The 14,590-nt window shown below is 40.4% G+C and overlaps 1 protein-coding gene across 7 annotated transcripts in view; it reads left to right on the forward strand.

Annotated features, from left to right (window-relative positions):
- The window catches only part of ADD3 (adducin 3), a 102,460-nt gene that overhangs the window by 59,412 nt on the left and 28,458 nt on the right, over positions 1-14,590 (forward strand). Inside the window, exon 1 of one of the 7 annotated variants that reach the window (XM_074831234.1) lies at positions 10,050-10,189. The exons of the other annotated variants lie outside the window; for them this stretch is intronic. The gene's annotated coding sequence lies outside the window, so the exon portion shown is untranslated. Of the gene's footprint in view, positions 1-10,049; positions 10,190-14,590 lie in introns of those variants that run through there. 7 annotated transcript variants of the gene reach the window in all.

A 14,590-nucleotide genomic window follows, 5' to 3' on the forward strand; every position in this document is an offset into this window, starting at 1 on the left:
TTTTTTGGATTAGAGAAATGAGTTCCAAAAAAGATGCAGTTTATCCGCGTCCCCACTGTGGCTAATGCAGAGCTCTGGCTGCCCTGGGTCAGTGTTGTCCTCCACAGCGTTCCAGCATGTCTGTGGGAGCTGTCATGAATGAGCCTTTGGCAAGTGTCTAATCACCTATTATTCAGCACTTTATTAATAAAGCTTTGTGGTGTTTTTTGGCATGTTCTTACATTAATACAAAGAACTTTAATTCCTTGAACAGTGTTGGGTTTTTACAGATGTTTCAAAAAAAAAAAAAGACACCCACCACATAAGTGAACAAGGTAACTGAAAGCCATAGAAAAGGTGTGATTTACTTTCCTTCCTCAAGCAGATGTAATCTATATAGCCTCAGACATTTTTTTGTATCATCAGTAATGTTCTTATGGTATAAACTGAAATACCATGTTTACCTAGGATGATTTCCATGAGTTATTCAAATATTCAAAAACAAGCATCAGCAAAGCTCAGAACACAATGTCATTTTTACAGCAATTGTTAATTGATTTTTTTAAAATTGGTTGCTTTTGATTCATAATGATATAATTGAGAAGAAAATTTGCCCCACATCTCTCTGCACTCAGACTCTGAACTCCAGCCCGCGACTAACATGTCTGATACTTGCATTCAGTACAACCATAAGCAGGTTTAATTGCAAACAGGCAAATACCACTTTCAGGCCAGGTTTACAAATGAGCTTTGGAAATTCAAATACAACAACTTGTATGTTATTTTATGAATTTTTGTCGTAATACGTTCTATTGAAACTTTTATCTAAGAGACAGATCCATTTAATATATTTGTTGGCTTCAGAATATTCTTGAAACTACAAACAAAAAAGCTGTAGAAGTCAAAACTTCAAGAATTGTTTGGGGAAGGACTTGAGGAAGAGTCTTTCAGGCTGCATGTGTGACTAATCAGAGGCTGCATGTGCCTTCAAAATTATAACTAAGGTCTTCACAACTGGACTTCCGAGTCACTGGTGCTGCAACTTGTTCGAATGCCTGCTTTGTTTCTCCTAAGAGAAACCATCAAGAAGCTTTATTCGCTTGCATGACAATGCTTTAGTAGAAAGTAAGGGTCTGAAGATGTCTGTGGTGGATGGTGTGTGTTTGTGCCACCTTGGCTGCTAGGAAATTCTGTCCCTGGTACATTGGATGCAATCCTCTTTAGACGTGAAAATATTCATGCTTCATGCAACTTCTTAGGACAAAAGAGAGGATGGTTTAAATCTCAAAGTGTTCAATGTCAGGCTGGTTTTGCATTCTACAAACGACCATCGCAGATGTTTGCAAGTCCCCAGGATTTTGTGTAGCAATGCATCCGTGCTCTGTAGTACTATAGTAGTCTGATGTGAAGTGTCTTTTATCCAGACTTTCAGTGCTTACGAGCGATGATGGAGAATTATAGGCTAAAAGTAGGTAATTGCTTGCACTGAAAAAAAATAGTAACCTAATTATGAAATGCTTATATATTCTGCTTTTGACTTTTAAAAAACTAATCTTTCTACTGTGCTTAATGCTGACTCACCATAGCCCTCACTGTGTGTCCTACTAAAGTTTTTGTTAGCAAATCTTCAGCACTTGTTCAGGGACGTGCTAGCTTTTCTGTTCAGTGCTGTGGCGAAGGCCAAAATGACCCCCTGACTTCAGACTGGCTTGCTTGAAATTCAGTGGAGTAATTTTCCATTCCTGAAGGTGCGGAAGACCTTTGGCTCTCCAAATTCAATTTGCTTTTCTAGTACCATGAGCGAAGGGTGGCAGAGACAAGAAGCAGGTCAAATGCAAGTCAAGTCAGTTGAGACTAATGTACATATTTATATAGGTTAAACTTTGACTGCAAATGAAACTTTTTGTGTTTGATAGTTAGGTGGTTGGTTGAGGTTTTTTAATTATTTTGAAACAAGATGAAGACAATATTAGCAGTGTGGGCAAATACAGAAAAAGTGTTGCTGCACCACTGTAAATCCTAGGGATTTCCGTGGGAAGGATAATTAAAGCAACATGCTTTGAACGCAGCTAATTAAGTAGCTTCCTTTTAAACTTTCAAGAAGGAAAGCCTGGCTGCCCCCTGAACTTCCATGTGGGCCTTCTCTACTCCATTATTTCCCCTGCCCACCCACCCTAAATGATTTTTAACCTTGATCTCTTTGTGTATCCAGTTTAGACCCTAGCTTCATGAAGAGGTGTGCTGGCACAGGTAGGGGATGGCATTTTAAGAGGTGGGGAGATGAAACATGTGAGTTGGAGGGGCAGGATCACTTCAAGCCAGACAGGAAAACATGAAAAGCTGTAGCATAAGGTATGCTTAACTTAAGTCCTCTAAAGATGATAATTTGGTATGTATTAGGCACACGACGATAACCTCAATCAAATTCTGCATGTCTGTTAACTTTTTTCATGTTATGTTTTAACATACATTAACACTTATGTTTGCAAATGGACAGAAGAGAGGAAAAATTGTTCCGTATGTTAGGGCAAAACTAATTCCAGTAATGGAGAAAAAAACAAGATCCTTTGGAGACTGAATGAGGTGAGAAGCAACACTGTCAGCATAATTTAGGAATAGTGATTTACAGGTTTTTGTACCCTGTGCCATCCCATGGCTGATACAAGCTGTTAAAGTCCTACCAACAGAGCCTTACCTCTACACCTCAATTTGTAGCTTGTTTTTTTTGGAGCGTTTACTGGAGTAAATGTGTAGCTTTTTTCTCAAGATGCCCATGGTTTTTTTTCATGCTTCTCATGGCCAATCAGTGGCAATGTGCCTGCTGCAGTCAGGCCTGGGCTTGGCTGGCATCGTTTGTCTCACGCTTTTATTGATCCCTAAAATTACTACTTTTAAATTGCAATTAAAAACCTCAAGACAGCCATAACATTCCCACTATGCCTGTTCTTTATATGTGAAATCAGTATATGCAACTGTGTTCTTTTATTTAAAATGTTCTTAGTTTTTAAATATAACTATCATAAGTCAGCTTTTTTTGAAATGCTCTTGTTTTCTGTTTAATGTGAGAACGTATGTACAGGTCAGTAAAATGTTAAAATTCATTTTTGAGAAGCTAGCCAATTTATTTTGACATGATCAAGCTGATAGTGGTGTATTGATGTAACTTGTGTTATTGCTCCTTATTTAAAATTTATAGTAGAGTGATTCAGAGATCCCAAGATGAACTGGGGGGAATCATGCAGGGTGTGGTGCATAATATAAATAAAGATACAATCTGTCCTGAAGACTTTATGATCGAAGGCCTGGCCCGATTTCATCTTTTCTTCGTCTCCAGTTACAGATGTCCCCACTGAGATTAGCTGTTGGCCGGGTTTCCTATTCCTTGCTTACGAGTTACAGAGGGTGTTGAGCTGCAATTCTGTATGGCCAATGCATGGCAGTGGTCTTAAATGGGGTCTACATTGAGCTGTTGGTGGTGGTAAAGGTCAGGATTTGATGTGAAGAGGAGGAACTCCAGGGCTTTGCGCTATAAAAAGGTTTGGCTGCGTGTTGCCATACACAAGATCAGTTGTCCGTGTAAACATTTGTAAAATCCGGCAGTTGCCTTGTGTCGATCATCTGTGTTGCCCACCATCGCAGCCTCTGACCCTCCAGCAAAACCCAGGAGGCAGCTGCTTTGGCCATGACATTTCTCAGGATAATCAAACTGCCATAAATCAAGAAGGCTTTTGATGTGTCCTGGGATCAATAAGAGTTTTCCCTGCTATGTAATGTCACATATTGTACCAGTGACCAAGGAGGGCTCTTGCAGATTGCTCAGAGTAGCCCTCATTACTCCAGATGGTGCTTTCCAGGTCAGTGTAAATCAATGGGATTTTAAAAACTTATGTAAACAGCAGACTTGGTTCTTCTACTCCATAACTCTGTGTAGATCTGCGTAAAGAGTGAAATTCTTTCCCCCTGCATCTGTGTTGTTCAGAGGCAGCCCAAGAAAAATGTCACCAGAGGAAGTTGGAGGCTTTGTATTGCAAGAGGGAGAGGAAGAGCGTCGCATAATGTGAAAGGTTTTGACTGCAATCGGCTTTTCCAGTTATATGTTTTTTTCACGGATAAGTTCTTAGTTTATATTGTGGAGGAACCTAGATTTCATCTTTTTCAAAGGATTTAGGGAGATTTTTCAGCCATTACTTGTCTGTGTGTGGGGGTTATGCATTTGCGTACTTTCGCGGCTTAATACGGATAAGTACTAACAGAATGTAATCTTTTAATTTAGCTCTCTTGTCTACTGACTCGTGAAATATTTTTAGGTAACTCAGCCACAAGTGATTGTGTAGATAAGTGGAGATAAGTCTTAAAAAAAAAAAAAAAGCTTTTTATTGTCTTAAAGTTGTAATATTTTGGAAAATACTACCTTATTTTTTCATTACCTAGGTCCCAATTATCTCTGAAGCTAGATGAATTCAAAATACTGTCCTTTTCTTTTTCCTCTCATGTGTAATCTACTCTGTCCCTTTGTAGCATGAATATGAGCAGGTTCATGAGAACCAAAAGATGAAGCTGCTTTGGTGCTGCGGCATTTGCGTTTCATCAGAATCCTTAAAACCAAAAGTGAAAAGCAGTTATTCCTATTGAAAACTGATATTTATGTCTTCATTTCTGGGCTTAGAATACAACTGAAATAGGCATTTGGGGTTTAAGCTACCTGACCTTATTTTGAAGAGTTCCCTGACTTTAGTAAGGTCAAACACAAATAATATGATTTTTGCTCTCCAAGTAGTTTACTTGTATTCCTTGTTGAAACTCTGCAAGGTATGCGTTAGTGTAGGGAGTGGATAAATACAGGACACTAATTTCCAGTAAGTGCTGAGACCACTGATGGCTTCTTTGAAATATATAAGTATTTGTTAATAATATTTATTACTTTTGTTCCAGGCATCCAAGTGGGTTTGACATGGGTGGGTAAATGCTGTCATCTGTAAAAGAGGGGTAAGAGAACAGGGTCAGCAAGAGCAGAAATGCACTGCCAGTCTGGGAGAGCCCATCAGGGCCGTGCTGACCCATGAGCCAGTTCTCCCAAGCGGGCTGCACTGCTGGCAGCTGCTTAGGAGTGCCCAGACCTTCCTGTGGTTCCACGGCCTGCTGGCACGCTGGAGTTGTACACATGTTCATGTGCTTTCATCAGCTAGAACTACTGTTTAGGGATGATTGTAATAGGTATGTTCTTAATACACTTCTAAAAGTGATTAAATTTGAATGCATAGTTTATTTTCTATAATTGAGTGCACTTCCAGCAAGTTTGCCAACAACACAAAGCTGTGTGGTGTGGTCGACACACTGGAGGGAAGGGATGTGCCATCCAGAGGGACCTGGACAGGCTGGAGAAGTGGGCCCGTGCAAACCTCACGAAGTTCAACAAGGGGAAGTGCAAGGTCCTGCACGTGGATTGAGGCAATCCCAAGCACAAATACAGGCTGGGTGATGAGTGGATTGAGAGCAGCCCTGTGGAGAAGGACTTGGGGATGTTGGTTGATGAGAAGCTCAACATGACCCAGCAATGTGCACTTGCAGCCCAGAAAGCCAACCGTATCCTGGACTGCATCAAGAGAAGTGTGACCAGCAGGTCAAGGGAGGTGATTCTCCCCCTCTACTCTGCTCTTGTGAGACCCCACTTGCAGTGCTGTGTCCAGCTCCGGGGCCCCCAACATAAGGACATGGACCTGCTTGAGCAGATCCAGAGGAGGCCACAAAGATGATCAGGGGGCTGGAGCACCTCCCCTGTGAGGACAGGCTGAGAGAGTTGGGATTGATCAGCCTGGAGAAGGATCCAGGGAGCCCTTATAGTGGCCTTCCAGTACTTAAAGCGGGCTACAGGAACGTTGGGCAGGGACTTTTTACAGGGGCATATGTGATAAGATAATGTGGTGGTAAGGTGATGCCTTTGAACTGAAAGAGGGTAGATTTATATTAGATCTAAGGAAGAAATTCTTCATTATGAGGGTGGTGAGACACTGGCACAGGTTGCCCAGAGAGGTTGTGGATGCCCCCTCCCTGGAATTGTTTGAGGCCAGGTTGGACAGGGCTTTGAGCAACCTGGTCTAGTGGAAGGTGTCCCTGCCCATGGCAGGGGGGTTGGAACTAGATGACCTTTAAGGTCCCTTCTAACCCAAACTATTCTATGGTTCTATGTCTTAGCTTCAAGGTGGCATTGGGAAAGAGCCAGTACTTTTATCTTCACTTGGATTTGCCAAAAGAAACCACTTCCAGAGGAGACTTGGTTGAATTCTTGCGGGTCAAGCACTCCTGCTGCCCGTGAGCTGGCTGAGGGTGCTCACCAGCAAATGCTGCAGCCGAAGCAGTGGCACTGCTGCTATCGCTGTGCTGGCTGGCTCCTTTGCCAGACATCTTCTGCATTCTGATCCTTCTTCTTTGTGGAAGTCCTAAATACTGTAAAGGAATACAGCTTCAGAAAGCTTGCAACTTGAAAATCTGCAGCAATTCATGCTGCTGTGGTCCTTACCAAATCCTCTGGGGCAGCAGAGGTGGGAGGAAGTTTTCTGTGAGTGCCAGACAAATTTTTACCCTGGAGCAAAGTGGAAATGAGCAGGAAAATACTAAAGGGGGAGAAGTAACTTCATTTCTGTCATTGTTTTTCAGTGCATCTTGCTTTGTGAGACCAGCTTTTTCCATATGCCATAGGGAGGAGGTTTTCTTTTCCCTGTTAGCTCCTCTATGTCTCCTTAGCTTTCTGCTACAGTGAGGACATTTTTCCCTGACAGCAGTCTTGCCTTTGGATAGAAGCAGGTTATTTAAACTCAGTGTTCAGGTATTTTCAAGTTATCTCATATCCTGTGCATGAAATAGAAAAAGAGCTTAAACCAAGAGAAACTTACATTCTCATCATAGAGCTCATTTTTACTGTGCTTACTGTTATACTTCAGTATAACATAGAAGATGAAAGAAAAACAGAGGAAAAGTGAGTGTGAGGTAGGACTCACTTTTCCAGTCTAGTGAGTACAGAAACTATTTACAGTTTAACAAATAATTGAATTTTTTAGTTGTTCTGGTGTTTTTACTCAATTTAATGAGGTGATTTTTTTTTTTTAAATTTGCCTTAGAAAAGTCCTTCTCCAGAGACTCCACATCATTTGATAGGACCAGTCACTCTGTGTACCTGAGCGTAGGTGACAACCATCAGCCCTCCAAAGTGCAGCTTAGTATTGTTTCAAAATATATGCATAAACTTACATATGCAAATAAAACTTATATTTGAGGAAAATATAACTTTAGCTTTAAAACTGTTTCTGGTAAATTGCAGTGAACCAGGTAGCTATTAAAAATAACAAATAAATAAAAGGAGGAAATAGTACTACCAAAATTTTCTTTTAAAGGAACAAGTTTAGGGAAAGGGAAAAAACAAACCAGTGTGTGATATCTGTGGGTAACTGACCTCCTCTTAAAGCAAGGTTTTATTGACACGATCTATTGTGTCTCTTTTAAAGTTACAAATTAATAGTTCATAATTGCTTGTATTGTACTGTTACAGATAACTGGTGTGGCAAACTGTGTCCCGTGGTGAAAGGGAATTTATAGTGAAGAATCAACACGTGACATGAATCCCTCTTTGCCACTCTGGCATTTCAGTGCTTTCTCATGGTGCAGCTGCCTCTTCCTGATGCAATGCAGGAGTACCTGTGTGCATCATTTCAGCAATAAACTCTGAATTCTTCCTCTGCTATTTCTCTATAACCAGTTGCTTGTGTGACTGGGTTTGTTCTGACTTGAATGTTTTTTGTAAAGAAGAGTTTAATCTCAAAATGTTACTGTTTAATGCACAACCTTATCAGTTTGCTAGTAAAACAAGAAAACATCATTTTAGGGAGTGAAGCAAGGAAGCCTCTGTGCTGCTCACTGCTCAGGGGTCACACAATACAGCAATGGAAACAGCCCAGTTATGTACAGCCTTCCCTCAGCACAGTAGGTTCAATACTGGGCAAGATGGACTTTGGATCTGAAGTTCTAGAGGTTGGCCTTTTGGGACTGGTTTTGTCTTTTATTGTGCTGTCACCCAGAAAAGGGTAACTGGGTAACTCGCTCATCAAGGGTTCTCTCCATCATTAAAAACTGTCACACAGCAGTGAAGGAATAACAAAATGTGAATGATTGAAGTATCTTGGGTCTACAGGATTAAGCATACAAGTTCATTTATGAGACTTAACGCATGCAAATAGCATTTACGGCCATGTGGTAGAGCATATTGGATGCATCAAACCATCATTCTAGGCTTGGGGTTTTTTTCCCCCACTGCTTATGCTGCAGAATGTTGGCAGGCTGGCCTGCAAATGTGGAGATGCAGACTGCACCTGCTACAGTCTTGGTGCATTATAGGGAGCCTTCCTTAACAGAGAAAAAACATCACATCTTCATTTAAAACTAAAGGTATAGCCCTCATATTCCGGGTGGCTCTCAGCAACCCACTACGTTATCTGACTCTTTGACAGTGAAGAGTAGCTGGCTCAGTTCCAGTTTGCACTGAGTAAAATGTGAGTTGCAGAGCTTGTTTATGTTGACTTTAATATTGCAGTATATAACTGGGCAAAAATAATGCTTTAGAAAGAAAGAAAAAACAGAAACACAAAAACAAGGTTCAGATACACTTAAGTTCTTACTGCTTGGCAAAAATCTATACTGCTGCCACACAGTCTCTTTAATGGGGTGTGTGAAAGGAGATGATGATTATTTTATTAGCTTACTCTGTTTAAAAGCATAAGGACTTAAATACACAGCACTGGATTAGAATGTTTGGTTTGTAACCAGTTTGGGCTGTAGTGTGACAAATTGTTTATCGCTGCATTGCTACTAGAAGAAGCGGTATTAGACACCCCTGTATCATCACCGCCTTTGTTGCAGAACAAATAATTGTGTATATATACAGTTAGCTGTCTGGGGGAGCTGATACAGCTGAAAATAAATCCATTTAAAAAACCCTAAAGTTTTAAAAAAAACAAAACAAACAAAAAACCAAACAAAAAACCAACAAAACCAAACTAAAAAAACCCCAAACCACAACCAATCCAAAACCAACCCCAAAAAATAAACACCCCTCCTCACCCCCCCCCCCCCCCCCCAAAAAAAAACCCCAAACCAAACAAGCCTCAAACCTTAAACTCAGCCAAAGGGTTATTTCTCCTACCCATTCCACTATCTGACCTTACAAACACCTGCTGGTATGAATCTGAAGAGGTGATACAGAGGGAAAGATTGAATGTCTGGGAAGGTTGGGAGAAGGCATGACTACTTTATTTTTTTAATGCAACTACCTTGTGTCAGTTTAAGGGTGTAGTTTGACAGTTTGACTTGAGTGCTAGTGTACAGAATTAGTAAAATCAGTTAATATAATTTTAAGCAAATGCTACCTGTCTAGTGTAGCAGATTGCTGCAAATTGCAATTAGAAAATGGTAATGTCTGAACACACATCTTACTCATCAGTGTGTAAGGCAAGACTCACAAATGAAACCCAAACCCATTGTAACATTAAAAAAAAAAAATCTGTCATTGCATTGTCAGATATTTATGGTATTTGATGTCCTGTTCAGGAGATTAAAAAAATTAATTTAATTTTGAGGTGTTTATGACAATAATTTGTTTGCCCTAGAACAGATGCGATTACTCAATTATATGTCATTACTAAAATTTATATGAGGGAGGATGAACAATTAACTTTTCAATGCCAGAAGATAGTGATGGTGACCCTTGTTTCAGTCCATATTCTCCTACATGTTTTCCTGTCCCTCTTAACCATTCCCTCATATTGCTTAAGCGTAGCTGACAGTGTTGGCTAAAGCCAAGTCTTTGATTCAGACTGGAACCTGCCTGTTTCATAGGGAGGCTGGAAGAGACACCCAGTTTGCTTCCAACAAGTCTCCTGGCAGACAAGATACTGGAGGGGGGAGAAAGAGCAGACTGTTCCTTAAAAACAAGCAGGCGAGAAATGGCAAGAGCAGAATAACACAACATGCTACTTAAAAAAGAAATGCTCAGATGTGGTATAGTCTAGCTTGAGTGTTCAGACCTGAAATCAGTTGTACTCGTTAATGATGCAGTGCGCACACAGCTGGTTTGCAGTGCTGGAAACTCTCAAATAGATGGATTGTACTGCATAGAGAAAATAGGGATGTCTGAAGCCAGCCATAAAAAAAATCAGCATAAAAGGTAGGTTAATGATTTGTTGCTAGGTGATCTAATTATTTGATCCCTTTTCTGTTGCTCTGTCTTTCTCTTATGGTGGTATTTATTTTTATATACATTCTGTACATTCTGAAATATGTAAATATATCAAGTCAGTGCTTTCTGAGGTGTTCTTTGGCAAGATAAATTTTCATTGCATTTGGTCTCTTGCCTTTTTTTTTTTTTTTTTTTCCCTTCAGTACTCCTTGTTTCTCTGACCTCATTATTTTTTTGAGCTGCTTTTGATTTGACATTGAAAACAGTTATTCCAACAAAAGCAGCACAGCATGTTACTTAGACTTTACAAAGTGTCAGATGGGGATGCTCAGGACTTAATGTTGCAGCCTAAAATCAACAGTTCCAAGTTCTTGAAATAAATTGGAAGCTTTTGTTAAATAAAACTTACTTCTAAGTAGAGAGATGCATAGCCTTCTGATAGAGGTGGAATGTTCTACTTTTCCTCGGTAGCCCAGTTACAGGTATAAAATACAGAACAGGATATGAAGGCCAAACCCATGAGCGATATCAAAGCACGGGAGGACACCTCCTGTTTTCTTTTGTAGCAGTATCAGAGTTCAGTTCAACATGAACTGGGAGGGCATAAGGGAACAGGGGGAAGCAGAGTTAGATTAACAAGTTACCCTGTAGCAAGAGCTTTTGAGCTTCTTTGTTTCATAGGTCCCTAAAAGTATTTTCAGCAGAGGTGGGGATTCTCTGTAACAAAAACTTATACATGCTGACTTGCTCTACATAGTTTCTTTTACCCACTGTTGGAATAGTTGAACCATAGATGGGGAAACTGATTTTCTGTATACTTTGAATCTCTCTTTGGAATGACAGCATATGAATGTTAGGCCAAAATGTGGGCTAAAATGTGTGTCTCGGCTGAGCAAGACTGATGGCTCTCACCAGGACAAAATCAGATTCTAGTTTAGGTTTGATTTTTCTGTGTATGTTTGTCCTTTGTGACCAGACTAGATATAGTGTCTTGTTGCTATAGGGGTGCACAGTCTCTCATTTCCACCTGTGCCTCAGTCTCTAGAACTACTTATGCAGTATAGCATACGTAAGAAACATTAGCTAGTGTTGCTCAGGAAGATGGTAGCTCACTTTCTGTAATTCATTAACATCATTGGAAGGGGTGGAAACCAAAAGTAAACTTGCAGCAAAGCTGTTTTTTCTTCTAGGTAAAAGAATCTCACCAAAAAATACAGAGGGGGAGAGAATCCTCTATCACAATTCATAGATTTTTGAGATCTGGATTTTCTGTAAATATTTCTCTGTCGTTGCCAGTCCTGTGCTGAGAAGGAGGTACAGATTTTTAGATCCCTAAAAGCTGAGCACGTTTTTAACAAATTCCTCTTTTTTTAAAAAAATCAGTGCAAGATGCAAATAAATAATAGAAGAATGGCTGATTTGTTTGAAAATTTTCCAGCTGAACAGTAGGGGTTATATGAGAGTCAGCCTGGGCCCAACAGAGTGGGCATTGAACCAGACCTAATAAGAACAACTGGACCAAATACCCATATTATGTTCAGTAAGGGAAGGGGTTTTTTGTAGTACAAGGACTTTAATGTTGTAATCTTAATGGCTAGAGGTAACAAACCAATCTGAAAGGAAGGAGGAAAAAATGAAGTCCAAAGCAATTAGAAAAATCTCTTTTGTGGATTTTAGGTATTGCCAGCCACATTTGTGTCTTTTTACAGATGAATGGGCTTTTCTGTCCCTGTAAGAATGAATTGTAAAGTAACGGACTTGAACTAATTATGTCCTGTAAACCTATAATAATAACAATAAAAGTTTTTTGAAGTTCAGACATGCGTGTAGTTGGTCCAACCAACCGAATGGATCAGCAGTTGAGCAAGTTCGCCACTCGGGGTTAACAGGATTCAGCAGCATTTTAGGAAAAACAGTTGGATAAGGCAACTCCTGGGAAGAAGTAACTGAAGAGCAGGAATCGCAGCAGGTTGCCAATTCAAGCAAGGTTCTTGCCATCTGCATCTCTAGACAGCTCTCAGTTACCAGCAGGTGCTGGAAGGTGTCTGTTCTGACTCAGATGGACGTATTTACCCTGACGCAGATAGAGAACAGTGTAGGTTGAGAGGTCTGGTCTCAAGCTCTTCATACCTTGTGGCATTTGGAGAGTGAGCTCATGGTGTTGTCTTCTCCAAATGCTTTTTTCTTTTGCTTCTTAAACCCTGCCATTTTTCAGAGGGGGTGAGAGGGGAGACATAATACATGGTTACATTTATAAGGGTATCTCTTCTAACCTGAACAGAGGGAAGCTGAGCTGTGATCATATCCCCAAATGCTGTCCCAAGGGGTTTTATTCTTCTGCTTCAATGCTCTCAGCTGGAAAAGACAATAGTTCATTCTTTAGAAAAACTTAAGCTCCTTTTATACTTCTACTAGATTTTTTTCCCAAACCTTCACTTCCTTGAAGCAAGCCCCTTGTCTTCTCCCCAGCACCCCCAAATTGATCACACATAGCAGGCGGGTCAGTCAGCAAATGCTAAATGAACTCATGCTGCACCCGAGCAGCAAATGCAAAACTCACTGGTATGCTTCCACAGCCTCCGTAACAAAGCCACCAGAGTTCATGGAGCTTGTCTCCAGGATGCAAATTATACATCGCAGAACGTGGTACCTTCATCCAGAATGCCAGGTACCTCCTGGAAGCTCTGTGCCTGCAGCTGGACAGTGTTGCATCCCAGATCTTGTTTTCTCCCTCAAAAAAAAAAGAGGGCATAAAGAACAAAACCAATTACATCCTGTAGTGGTTTTTTTTTTTTTTTTTTTTTTTTTAGAAGGGTGTTAGTTGTATTTCATCTTAATCCCGAATTTTATCATAATCTATAATATACAAGAAAATCATAACATGGTTTTCTTGTACCTTATTTGCTAATGATTTCCTAGCTCTGTAGGTGATATCTGTCTTGTCTTCTGTCTGGGGTTTCATATTTGGTAGCAGGGCTGTAGTGCCCCAGGATTCCATCCTTGTGCTCTCCCTTACAGCTTGCCAGCAAAGCCGTTTGGGTGTCAGTGTGGGAAACTGGCTGAAAACCAATTTGCATCCTCCTGCCAGCCTGGTTCGTGGCGTGGCTGCGCAGCAGAGAGTGCAGCACAAGGAGTGAAAGGGCTGGTCGCAGGCAGGAAGAGGGCTTGGGCTGCTGAAGCTGGTTTTAACAGGGCTTCCAGATGATTCATTTGGAAAATGCATGAGGTTATAGTTGGAGGAGTTCAGATGCTCCATGTCAGTTCACTGTTCACAGAATACCCCAAACGAGGGATGGATGAGCTGTGCCGTGTAGCAAGGACACTTTAAACCACTGATACCATACTGTCAAACCACACTGTTTAACACTGCTCAACAACCCTCATTCCTTCATGTTTGGCTTTTTTTCTTCTGAAGATGTGAATTATTTACATACCAAATACATTTGCATGCAAATATTTTTATATTAAATATATTATTGAATGCCTATATTTGCATGTTAAAATGTATTTTCATAATACACTATCTCTTCCTACAAATCTTGCTTCTCTTTGTTCCTCAAACCTGAGAAAATGTCACTCTTCAGTACCTGTTTGAGGAATGGTGTTCCTGAGTGTGCTTCTGTATGAAAATTCAGGTGCCTGCTTTTCTGCTTTTGATCCAGTTCTGTTTGTGTTTACAAATACTTATCAGGTTTTTTAAATTACGTTTTAAACATAGCTTTCTACCAAGACATGAAAGGCTTTTTTTGCTGGGTTTTTTTTTCCTAATGTAATAAGCTTCTTTTTTTTTTTTTTTTTAATGTAATGAGTTTCAGTGGGGATCTTGGTGTACAACTGCACACAAGAGGAGAAAAGCTAAAACTCAGGTGTCTGCTGTGGATGCAGCTGCAATCATGTGCAACCCAACGTATGACCTTTTCTGCAGTTCCCTTGGTGTCTCCTAGTGTCTCCTGAAAGCGCAGGCACCAGCCAGTGCTCTGCTGAGATCCCCCAGCAGTCTTCAAGCGGCCCGGCACCTTGTCTTTAAGCTGGGGTTATGAGATGCTTCGGAAATGCTGTAATTGAGGAATGTCTTCGTTCAAGTTGGGAGATGAACTCTGAGCAGATGTTAAACAGAGGTCCTGTCTTCTGGGTGTGCTTGGTTGAACATGTCAGGAAAAAGAGCTATATAAAAACCTTGGGGGGGTGATGAGTGCAATGTAAAATGATACAGGAAAGTTTGTCGTAAAATATATTATGGTCATTTCAAATGTCATAATTTTTAATTGTATGCTGTTGGTTTTTTATTTGAATTGGAATAGAGATGGTTATGCACTATCAGAGAACTCATTAATGGTTTTTAAACACTTCTCTAGAATTTCTTCCTTAGTTTTCTGATTATGATAATTA

Source organism: Strix aluco, chromosome 7 (assembly GCF_031877795.1).
Source record: "Strix aluco isolate bStrAlu1 chromosome 7, bStrAlu1.hap1, whole genome shotgun sequence".
Classification (NCBI taxonomy): Eukaryota; Metazoa; Chordata; class Aves; order Strigiformes; family Strigidae; genus Strix; species Strix aluco.